Below are 10,475 nucleotides of genomic sequence, written 5' to 3'. Positions count from 1 at the left end.
CATTTTGCTTCCCAAGGATTGTGCTTTCTGAATAACCTTCGTTATCAGGGGGATTGGAGGGAAGGCATAGAGAAGACCGGAGGGCCAATAGTGAACTAAAGCGTCCCTGGGTGCCTCCCCTTTCGGGGGGGATAAGGGTGAAGTAGCTGCTGCATTTGGCATTGAGGGGGCTGGCAAATAGATCGCAGCAAGGCTGACCCCATCTGCGGAAAATCTGTTCCGCCACTTGTTTGCTCAGGGACCACTCGTGAGGCATCAGAATAGCTCTGCTCAGCCTATCGGCAATCACGTTGGACTTCCCCGGTATGTGCGTTGCCACTAGAAAGTGCCGGGAAGATACTGTCCACTGCCACACTCGAAGTGCCTCTCTGCAAAGGGGATACGACCTGGTTCCTCCCTTTTTGTTCAGATACCATACCACTGACATGTTGTCTGAGTGGATTGCAATTATCCCATGAGGACGAAAGCCTTGAAGTGCTTGCAACGCTAATAGCACCGCTCTCATCTCTAAGACATTGACATGCAAATGGATCTCGTGTTCTTGCCACGTGCTTTGGACTGTCCTGCCGAGATAATGCCCCCTACCTGATCTGGGAGGCATCCGTGGTCACAGTGGCAACCGGAGAAGGAAGAACGAAAGGCATACCCATGTTAAGATTGCTGGTCTGAAGCCACCAGCACAGATCCTGCTTGCACCTGTCTGTAATTAAAATAAGATGGGAGAGCAGGAGATGCTGTAGAGACCATTGGGCGAAAAGCAGCCACTGAAGAAGCCTCATGTGTAGTCTTGTAAGAGGAACTAGGATAATCGTGGCAGCCATGGTCCTAACAACTTGAGGATCACATTTGCCTTGACCTTCTTCAGTGGTAGTAAAGCGTAGGCCTGCTGCTGTAAAACGTGAATTCTCTCTTCTGGTAGGAAAACCCTCATGAGCACCGTGTCTAATTCGGCGCCGATAAAGGTAACACACTGCGAGGGCAATAAGGCAGACTTTTCCCAATTCAAAGTAATTCCCAGACTTTGGCACAGTGCAATAGTGGCGTCCCTGGTCTGTAGCAGTACATGCCTGGTGGTGGCAGACAGGAGCCAGTCATCCAGGTACGGAAACACTTGGAATCCCTGACGTCTGAAGTGAGCCGTTACCACTGCCATGCATTTGGTGTACACCCTGGGGGCTGTGGTGAGACCAAAAGGCAGGGCGCAAAACTGAAAATGACTGGCTCCCAACCAGAAGCGTAGATGACTTCTGGATGCCCTGTCCATTTTGATATGGTAGTAAGCATTCTTGAGGTCGATGGAGCACATCCACACATCTTTCCCTAATAACAGGAGAATTGACTATAACATGACCATGCGGAACTTGGACTTCTCTACATGAAGGTTCAAACGCCTGAGATCCAAAATGGGTCTCAGGTCCCCTGTTCTTTTCGGCACCAAAACGAATCTGGAGTAAGTCCCTAATCCTACTTGGTCTGAGGGGACAGGCTGGATGGCTCCCTTTGACCGCAACTTTTGTACTTCTAAAGTTGCGGAATCCCTTTGACTGGGTGGAACGTCTGGAATTCTTTTGTTTGGAGGGGGATAAGAAAGAAGGGGAATATGATAACCTCTGGAAATTATCTCTAATACCCACTCGTCTTAGGTGATGTCTTGCCAGGCTTCTGGGTATAGAGAAATGCGACACCCGACTGGCTCCAGAGGCGCACAGTCGGGCCTCCCCTCAAGAGCGCTAGTAGGGAGAACCACAAAATGAATTGTGGTCTCCCTGGTTACGCGGGCCTCCTCTGCCTCTAGGGTGGCATCTACCTGAATTTCCACCCCCTCCTCTGCCTCTGGAGGGGGAATCACTGTGCATCGTGAAAAAACCTCTGCGACTTTCTGAACCACATTTTTCCACCTTTCTGGCCCTTGGGATAAGGTCTAGAAGGCATGGAAAAATGGACTCCCACGGCAGACAGGGTTTTTTCTTCCTGCTCGCAGCTAGTGAGTGTCCTTCACCTTGGTTTCAAATAAGGATGAACCGTTGGTGAAGGTAGACTTGAAAGCCTCCACGAAGTTGAACAGGCACATCCAGGAGTGTCTCCTAAGAGAGACTCCGGAACCCACAGCCCTGCTCGCTCTATTGGCTGCGTAAGAGATCAGCCTCATGGAGGAGATGGCAACAGAATTTAGGGTAGACATCTGAGCACTGACCTTCTGAACCGCAGCATCAGAAACGTTACCCTGTAGAGAATCTCCCAGCTCTTTTAAGAGATCTCTCTGGAGCCATGTAAAATGCGACAAATAGTTCAGTGACTGCAGTGTAAAGGCCGCTGAAGAGAACACACGCTTCCCATACCTGTCCATAGCCCTGGACTCCTTGTTAGGGAGATGGACAGTAGATGAAGTTTCTGCAAGTTCCTTCTTGGTGGCTGCTGCCACCACCATGGCATCTACTGGAACGCCTTTTGTAAGAAATTCTTTATCAGGGGGAGCAGACAAAAACTTGTTGGGTCTCCTAGGGACCGGTTCCACAGTGTCTGGAGTTTCCTACACCTTTCGACAAACGAGGTTCAGGAGCTCATCGAATGGGGGAGAAACCCAAGCGGTATAGGGTTGGGACCCAAAGGCCTTCAGGAACACCGACTCCATGGCCAGTCGCTTCTCTGTCTCAATATTTCCAAGATATTTGAGAAAGAGATATCATCAGAAGACGACTTGGGGGACCCCTCTGACTCCTCGAGGTTGGTGGCAGATGTGAGAGACTCATCTTGGAAGTCAATGTGCTTCCTCTTGCACACTCTTTCTGGGGGGGCTCCTCAGGTAAAACATCTGGGGAGGCCTCAGAAAGCTGGGGACCACTCGTGGAGGTATTCTGAGGCCTTAGGTCGCCGCTGTCCCTAGACAGAGGGTCATCTGAGACTGATATCTGTGCTGGAGAGGGAAGAGTTTTGGTGCCGTAAGATGCAGCTGACGACCTGGCCAGCACGCTCCTCATGACCTCGAAAGCTGATCCCCCCCCCCCCAGCTCCGAAGGTCGACTAACCATGGAAGATACGGTAGTAGCCCTCGGAGCAGAGGAGATGAGGTCCAAAGCCGATGTCGGGTCCATGCTCACCCGAGCCGAAGTGTCGAGAGAAAGGCTCGGAGCAGAAGAAGATTGACCCAAGACCTCCCTCTCAGTTCTGACCTGTGAATCCTGGATCCCGTGGATGGCACCGACGGGGTCGGAGTGGAGATCGGAGCCGAGATGCCAAAAGGGGCTACTGGAACCGACCTCGCGGCATCTGACGGAACTGACAGCTCTGGCTCTGAAAAAAGGTTCGGAGGAGGAATAGCCAAAGATTAAGGGAGGATGGGCTCCGGAGCCAAAAGCAATTTAGCCAGCACCGATGACTGGAGCAGTTTCCTCACCACTCTATCGTCATCGGAAAGGGTCCTAGACGACTTAGAGGACACGGTCGGGCATCTGGATCTCCCTGCAGAGGGAGACTTGCGAGTCGGAGAAACTGGTCGAAAAACTGGAGACCGGCTCCGAACTGATAAATCTGTCAATGGCTCCAATAAACTGGGAGCCGATGTCGACATCATAGATGCACTGCCTTCTGTCGGCCCCGAAGCCAGTGGAGCTGAAGAAGCAACTGTAGTCCTAGTGAATTTCTCTGGCGGCTCCGAGGAAACTGATGAAGCCAGAGAGCATTTCTTAGGGGATTTTTTGTCTGTTTTTTGTCTGGTTTGGAAGGAGAGGATCTGGAACTAGAAGACCTCTCCAAGTCTTCTTCAAAGGAAGGTTTCAGCAATCCCTTTAAAATAACCTTGTTCTTCCTCTCTTGCAGCACACGGGGACTGAAAGTGTGATAGAACAAACAGGATTCTTGTAGATGAATAGACCCCAAGCAATACACACACACAGAGTGCCCATCCGTCAAAGACATCTTATTATTACATTTGACACACTTTTTAAAGCCCGAAGCCCTGTGTTCTTTAGAATCTTTGGACATGTTGATAGCAAGAACACACACACACAGGGAAAAACAGTAGGGACACCTTCACCACAGTAACCAAAAATAACCAAGATAGAGTGCAGGGACTACACCCTCTAACTTAAACGGCCTAGAGACCGCGGGATAATCACAGGGAGGACTAGGTCCTCTAAGTTAAAAGGGCCTAGTCCAGGGAATAAGGGCACCAAAGACAGTCACACAACAAAAACCCGCTAACAGGTCTGCTACACAAAAACAGGGGAGGACTAGGTCTTCTAACTGAAACGGGCCTAGCCTGTAAACACCAAAGAAAGAAACGGGATACCAAAAGAAAGTTCAACAGAACCGGTCACAAAACCAGCAGAAGCAAAACACACATGCTAGCTATGAAAATAGCTTTTGGAGCTACTATACTGAAATATAAATCGAAAATTTGTACTTGGCCACGGCCAAGAGCAAGACCACATTCGAGCTGTACGAGCGGCAAACGAGATCTGGGATATGCGGGTTGCAGCATGGGATACCTCTTAGCCACGAGCCAATTGAAGACTTCGAGCTAGAGTATGGCCAAGTCGGAGCTGAGGTTCGGCTCCGAAACCCACGGGTAAGAATGCAGGCGAGATTGGACTATGTAACATAACATATTAGTTCTAAGGTGGAGTTTGCCTTTAACAGTACTTATATAAAACACTTAGGGATTCAAACTGCATGTTATACAGTAAAGCATTTTCAGCTACTCTTGTATGTGATATACTATAATAAACAGGTTAATTTTTCTTCTTCCTTAATTTTAACAAATGTAGTCATTACACTATAAAAGAAGAAAGGCTGTACAAAAGCATGTTTAAATTAATATGCCATAATTTTTGGTTGTTGAGGTGGGAGATTCAGTGTAAAAGTGCACAGATTATAATTAACAGTGCATATAAAAAGTGTACACAGCCCTGTTAAAATGCCAGGTTTTTGTGATATAAAAAAATGAGACAATAAATCATTTCAAAAATTTTCCCACCTTTAATGTGACCTATAATCTGTACAATTTAATTGAAAAACAAAAAAAATTTGTTAGGAAGAAAAAATATAAAAGAATAAAAAATGTACAATAAGCTGGTTGCATAAGTGTTAAACTAATACTTTCTTGAAGCACCTTTGGATTTAATTACAGCATTCAGTTTTCTTGGGTACACACCTGCCATCAATTAAAGAGACTCTGATTAACCCCAAATAAAGTTCAGCTGTCCTAGTAGGATTTTCCTGACATTTACTCAGTTGCCTGCTACAGCAAAAGCCATGGTTCGCAGAGAGCTTACAAAGCATCAAAGGGATCTCATTGTTGAAAGGTATCAAGTCAGGAGAAGGGTACAAAAAAATTTCTACAGCACTGGATATACCATGGAACACAGTGAAGACAGTCATCAAAAACTGGAGAAAATATGGGACAACAGTGACATTGCAAAGAACTAGACATCCCTCCAAAACTGATGGAAAGACAAGACGAAAACTGGTCAGGGAGGCTGCCAAGAGACCTACAGCAACACTGAAGGAGTTGCAGGAATTTCTGGCAAGTACTGGCTGTGTACTAAATGCAACAACAATCTCCCGTATTCTCCATATGTCTGGACTATTGGGTAGGGTTGCAAGACGGACGCCTTTTCTTACACAGAAAAACATCTAGGCCTGGCTAAAATTTGCAAAACAATATATCAAGTCTACCAAAAACATGTGGGAAAATAAGTTATGGTCTGATAAGACCAAGGTTGAAACTTTTTGGCCACAATTCCAAAAGGTGCATTTGGCGCAAAAACACTTAGAATCATCAAAAGAACACCATCCCCACGGTGAAGCATTGCGGTGGCAGTATCGTGCTTTGGGGTTGCTTTTCTTCAGCTGGAACTGGGGCTTTAGTTAAGGTAGAGGGAATTATGAACAGTTCCAAATACCTATCACTTCGGGCCCAAAACCTTCAGGCGTGTGCTAGAAAGCTGAAGATGAAAAGGAATTTCACCTTTCAACATGACAATGACCCCAAGCATACATCCAAATCAACAAAAGAATGGCTTCACCAAAAGAAAAATTAAAGTTCTGGAATGGCCCAGCCCTAAATCCAATAGAAAATCTGTGGGGTGACCTTAACAGGGCTGTGCACAAGAGATCCCCATGCAATCTGACAGATTTTTGCAATGAAGAGTGGACAAATATTGCCAAGTCAAGATGTGCTGATAGACGCCTACCCAAGAAGACTGAACGCTGTAATTAAATCAAAAGGTTATTCAACAAAGTATTAGTTTAAGGGTGTGCAAACCTATGCAACCATCTTATTGTACTTTTTTATTTTTTATATTCCCCCCCCCCCCCCAACAGATTTCTTTTTCAATTAAATTGTACAAGTTATAGGTCACATTAAAGGTGGGAAAAGTTTTGAAATTATTTATTGTGGTCTCATTTTTTTATATCACAAAAACTTGGCATTTTAACAGGGGAGTGTAAACTTCTTATATCCACTGTACGTAGAGTTTATCTGTTTTCTCTTACTTTTGCATAGGTGGATGTCTAGAGATTAAGGTCCTTGGCTTAATCTAAACTTTTTGTATAAGCAAGTAAATGAGAGAACACTGAATATAATGAAATTATTTCCTTTAACAAACAAGTGTTCAGTGTGAGTTGAGAAGTCGACAACTGAGGGTAACTTGCACAGCCTGTTCTCATGTTTCCATAGAGACAAGCTGACTACAGGGACGGGCAAAAAAAAAAAAGCCAGAGTACCTTTGATATTAGACGTTAACATTTTCTGAAAGCATACAATATGTTTTCATGTTTTTCACATCTGGCAGTGGAATAAAGATAAGACAAAAACAGACAACAATTAGTGCAAGTAGAAGCACAAGCTGTGACATGCACCTTAGCTGGCTGTGGGTGCAGCTGTCAATTTGGGACAATTGTTCCTACCTGGAGGGTTAACCTCATTATTTGGAGATGCACATAGTTTTGTGTTTGCTTGAAGTTAATGGGTTATCGGATGGTCAGGGGGTGTGGGATTTTTGAGGGTCTTCATTAAAACAAAAAGTCTTGTAAAATGAGACATAGGTTCAAATAGAGATGACAAGAAACAACTGTATAAAAGATTAACCTGCCAAACATTAGTGGGTGCATATAACACAAGCTAGAAACAGATGTTAAAAAAGAATCGTATACAATAACTGGGCATAATAATGTATAATGGCTGCACTATCCATATTACTTTGGAATATGAATGGCCTCACAGTTGCATTAAGAAATGCAGAGTTCAAAGAGCAGTGCTACAGGAGGACACATTTGCAAAGAAGTGAACATGTGAATTTGATAAAGGATTTCAGGATGGCTATTCAGTAGGGTATAAGGGATAAAGGAAGAGGGAAGTACTTATTCTAACTGCTAGAGAAGCTCCAATACTGACAAAAGAGAAAAAGATAATGATAGATTTGTGGTAGTAAGGGGCTACTGGCATGTATTTATATTCAACTTAAAACTATTACAGCGCTTAAAAAAACTGTGGAAGAAATAATCAGCTTACAGCAGGGAATATTACTTATAGGTGGGGGACTGGAACTTGATTTCAACAGTGAGGATTTATCTGGGGCACCTAGAATGTAAAATATAACAAAAGAGGGTAGCTTTCTGAAGAAATTTAAGAAAATATTTGGTATGACAGACATTAATTCAATAGCAAGAAAGTACAGTTGTGTACACTTACCATAAATGTAGATGTTCAAGGGTATTCACTGTTGCAGTCATTACATTTGGGTTATCTGCCTGCAGGTAGCCCTCAGCCGGCCTGAATACCAAAGTCTTGGATTCCTGCATCAGGTGCTGTCTCCTCTTCCATGACGTCAGGTAGTCAGGGGTATAAAACATGCAGCTGATGCCATTACATCAGTTTTTCTTGCCCCAGATGTCAGGTGCCCCCATAATGGGAAGCAATTATATGTTATGTTACACCTCCAACAAAAAGCAAATACACCAGAAAGCTTAAATACACCAAACAGGAAGAAAAGGTAGAGCCAAGAGAAGTCAGGGGGCTGGGGGTTTCCCCAAAGGAGAATTCTTCTGGTGGGGAAGCAGCTGGAATGGATTCTTCAGCATCAGAATCTTCAAAATTGGAGAAAGGAGCCTCTGGCTGGTCAGTTATGTCTGATTCGTCAGCAGAATCATCAGAGGACACTGGCTCAGGGGGCTCTGCCCTAGGTCTCTTCTCTGGGGGCTGAGAGGCCCTGTCTGGGTGAGATTGAGATCCTCTAATTAATGAAATTAAATCTTCTGCCAAAGTAAGCATTTGAGAACTAGAAGAGGGCCTGGTTGTGGGGGGTTTAACAGGCACTGTCTTAGTAGTCTTGGCTGCTTTAGCCCTGGCAAAGGCCTTAATGGACATGGCTGCTGGAGGCCTAGCAGCACCACGTGCTGGGGTAGAGACATCCAAGGGAATGGTGTCTGATAAGTCAGTGGCCACCACCGTAGTGGATAAAATTTCTGAGGCCGATTCAAGAGTGGTAGCAGGGGCCTCAGTTGTAGAGATAGGTTCAGCTGTACTTTGATCAGTTTTCGGTTTCGCCGAAACCGAGACACTCGCGGTTTGCTTAACCATGGTTTCGGCCGAACCGCGGACCGCGAGTGTCGGTCTTTATCTTTGCTTTTGGCAGATTGGGTAGTCGGAGGATCCGACGGCATAATGTACGCAAAATCAGAACCAAAACTGTTCTGCAAACTCCGACCGACGCCCTAAGCGTTCCGGTTGAAAGAAGCACAGGCCGAACAGGCTGCTACGTGGGCTGGGCCTAAACAAGGCAGACAATAGGAGTGGAAATCTTTATGAGGTATTTGTTTCACAGGTTAAACAATTATTAACTTTTTCTGACATCGGCTGAGGCAAGAAAGAGTCCCCAACGGGTACTTAGCTTTAGAAGTCTTGTAGTATTCGGTAGAAGTAATCTCTGGATCCGACCGACCGCACTTGCGAACAGCTTCTGCTTCGGCGCCACGCGCAAGAAAGACTGAGGAAAATGGCGTCGGCTGATGCTTTTATACCCGAAGACCAACAGAGATGACGTCGGGTGAAGTGCGACATCAGCCGAAGCCGGACCCGGACTTTGGAATCCGGCCGACTGAAGGGCTGCCTGACGACAGGACAACCCAGTTGTTATGACTGCAGATGCATCCATGAAGGACATCCAGGACTGCAACAGTGAATACACTTGAACATCTACATTTATGGTAAGTGTACACAACTGTACTATGTTCTTCGTGTTTCACTGTTGCAGTCATTACATTTGGGTTGATTCCCAAAGCTAAGGAAGAGAGGAGGACGTTAGACAGCATTAGGGCCAGCTATTAAGCCCTGCAAAACTGCAGTGGCAAAACCAGCTCTGGATTTAGAAAAAATAGGCATGTGGTAATGCTTGGTGAAGGTATGAACAGAGCTCCAGGAAGCAGCTTCTAGGATGTCCCTGGTAGGGACTCCTCTGAGAAAGGCTGTAGAGGTAGATGCAGCCCTGGTGGAATGTGATCTAATCCCCTGTAGGGTAGGTTTTCCGTGATGCTTACAGCAGAAATGAATGCAAAGGGCTATCCATTTAAAAATGGTTTGCTTTGAAATGGCCTGCCCCTGCAGCAAAGGCAACTAGCAGCTGTTCAGATTTTGAGAGGCTTAGTCGTGTCCAAATAAAATCTAAACAGTCTGTGCACGTCCAAAGAGTGCAGTATTCTCTCTCCTTTGCTTTGTGGATTCGGGAAAAAGGTAGGCAAATAAATGGACTGATTTAGAGCCGCACTAGACACCACCTTGGGCATAAAGGAAGGATTGGTCCTGAAAGAAACCCTGTCTGCATGGAAGATAATGAAGGGCTCCACTGCCATGAGGGCCTGTAATTCAGACGCTTTTCTTGCTGAAGTGATGGCTAGAAGGAAGGTTGTTTTCCAGGAAAGGAATTTCAACTCTGCAGTAGCAGCTGATTCAAATGGAGGGAGAGTGAGCTTTTCCAATACAAAGTTAAGGTCCCAGGCTGGAGAAGGGGCTTGCCTAGGGGGGGGGTCTTAGATTTTTAGCCCCTCTAGGGAATTGCTTTAACAGAGGGTGAGAGAAGAGGGGTGGATCAGTATTATAATGTGTTGAAATGGCAGAGGCATGAATTTTAATTGACGAGAAGGATAGGTCCCTGTGGAGCATTTCTGTTAAGTACTGAAGAATATAAGGTAAGCTGGGCACCATAGTACCTATCCCCAGAGTCTGGCTCCAGGAACAGTATCTTTTCCACTTTTCAGCATAGGATTTTCTAGTACTAGGTCTCCTTGCTTCCAGAATGACATCTAGCACCTGCTTACTGAGAGATGCTATTGGAGAGCTCAAGGAATTAGCCAGGCTGCAAGGTTCAGGGTTTCAAGTTGAGGGTGCAGAATCTGGCCCACCTGCTGGGACAGCAGGGAAGGTGTCGGAGGTAGGTGCCATGGATTCAGCAGTATCATACTGCACAAGACAGGGTACC

The 10,475-nt window shown here is 45.7% G+C and overlaps 1 protein-coding gene across 7 annotated transcripts in view; it reads right to left on the bottom strand.

Moving 5' to 3' along the window:
• AHCYL2 (adenosylhomocysteinase like 2) overlaps positions 1–10,475 on the bottom strand; it is a 1,498,752-nt gene that overhangs the window by 1,019,360 nt on the left and 468,917 nt on the right. The gene's annotated exons all lie outside the window — the stretch shown is intronic.

The sequence above is a fragment of the Protopterus annectens genome, chromosome 11.part0 (genome assembly GCF_019279795.1).
Source record: "Protopterus annectens isolate FY-2018-M chromosome 11.part0, PAN1.0, whole genome shotgun sequence".
Taxonomy (NCBI): Eukaryota; Metazoa; Chordata; order Ceratodontiformes; family Protopteridae; genus Protopterus; species Protopterus annectens.
The sequence above is the reverse complement of the archived record's forward strand: the minus strand, read 5'-3'. Positions and strand labels throughout refer to the sequence as shown.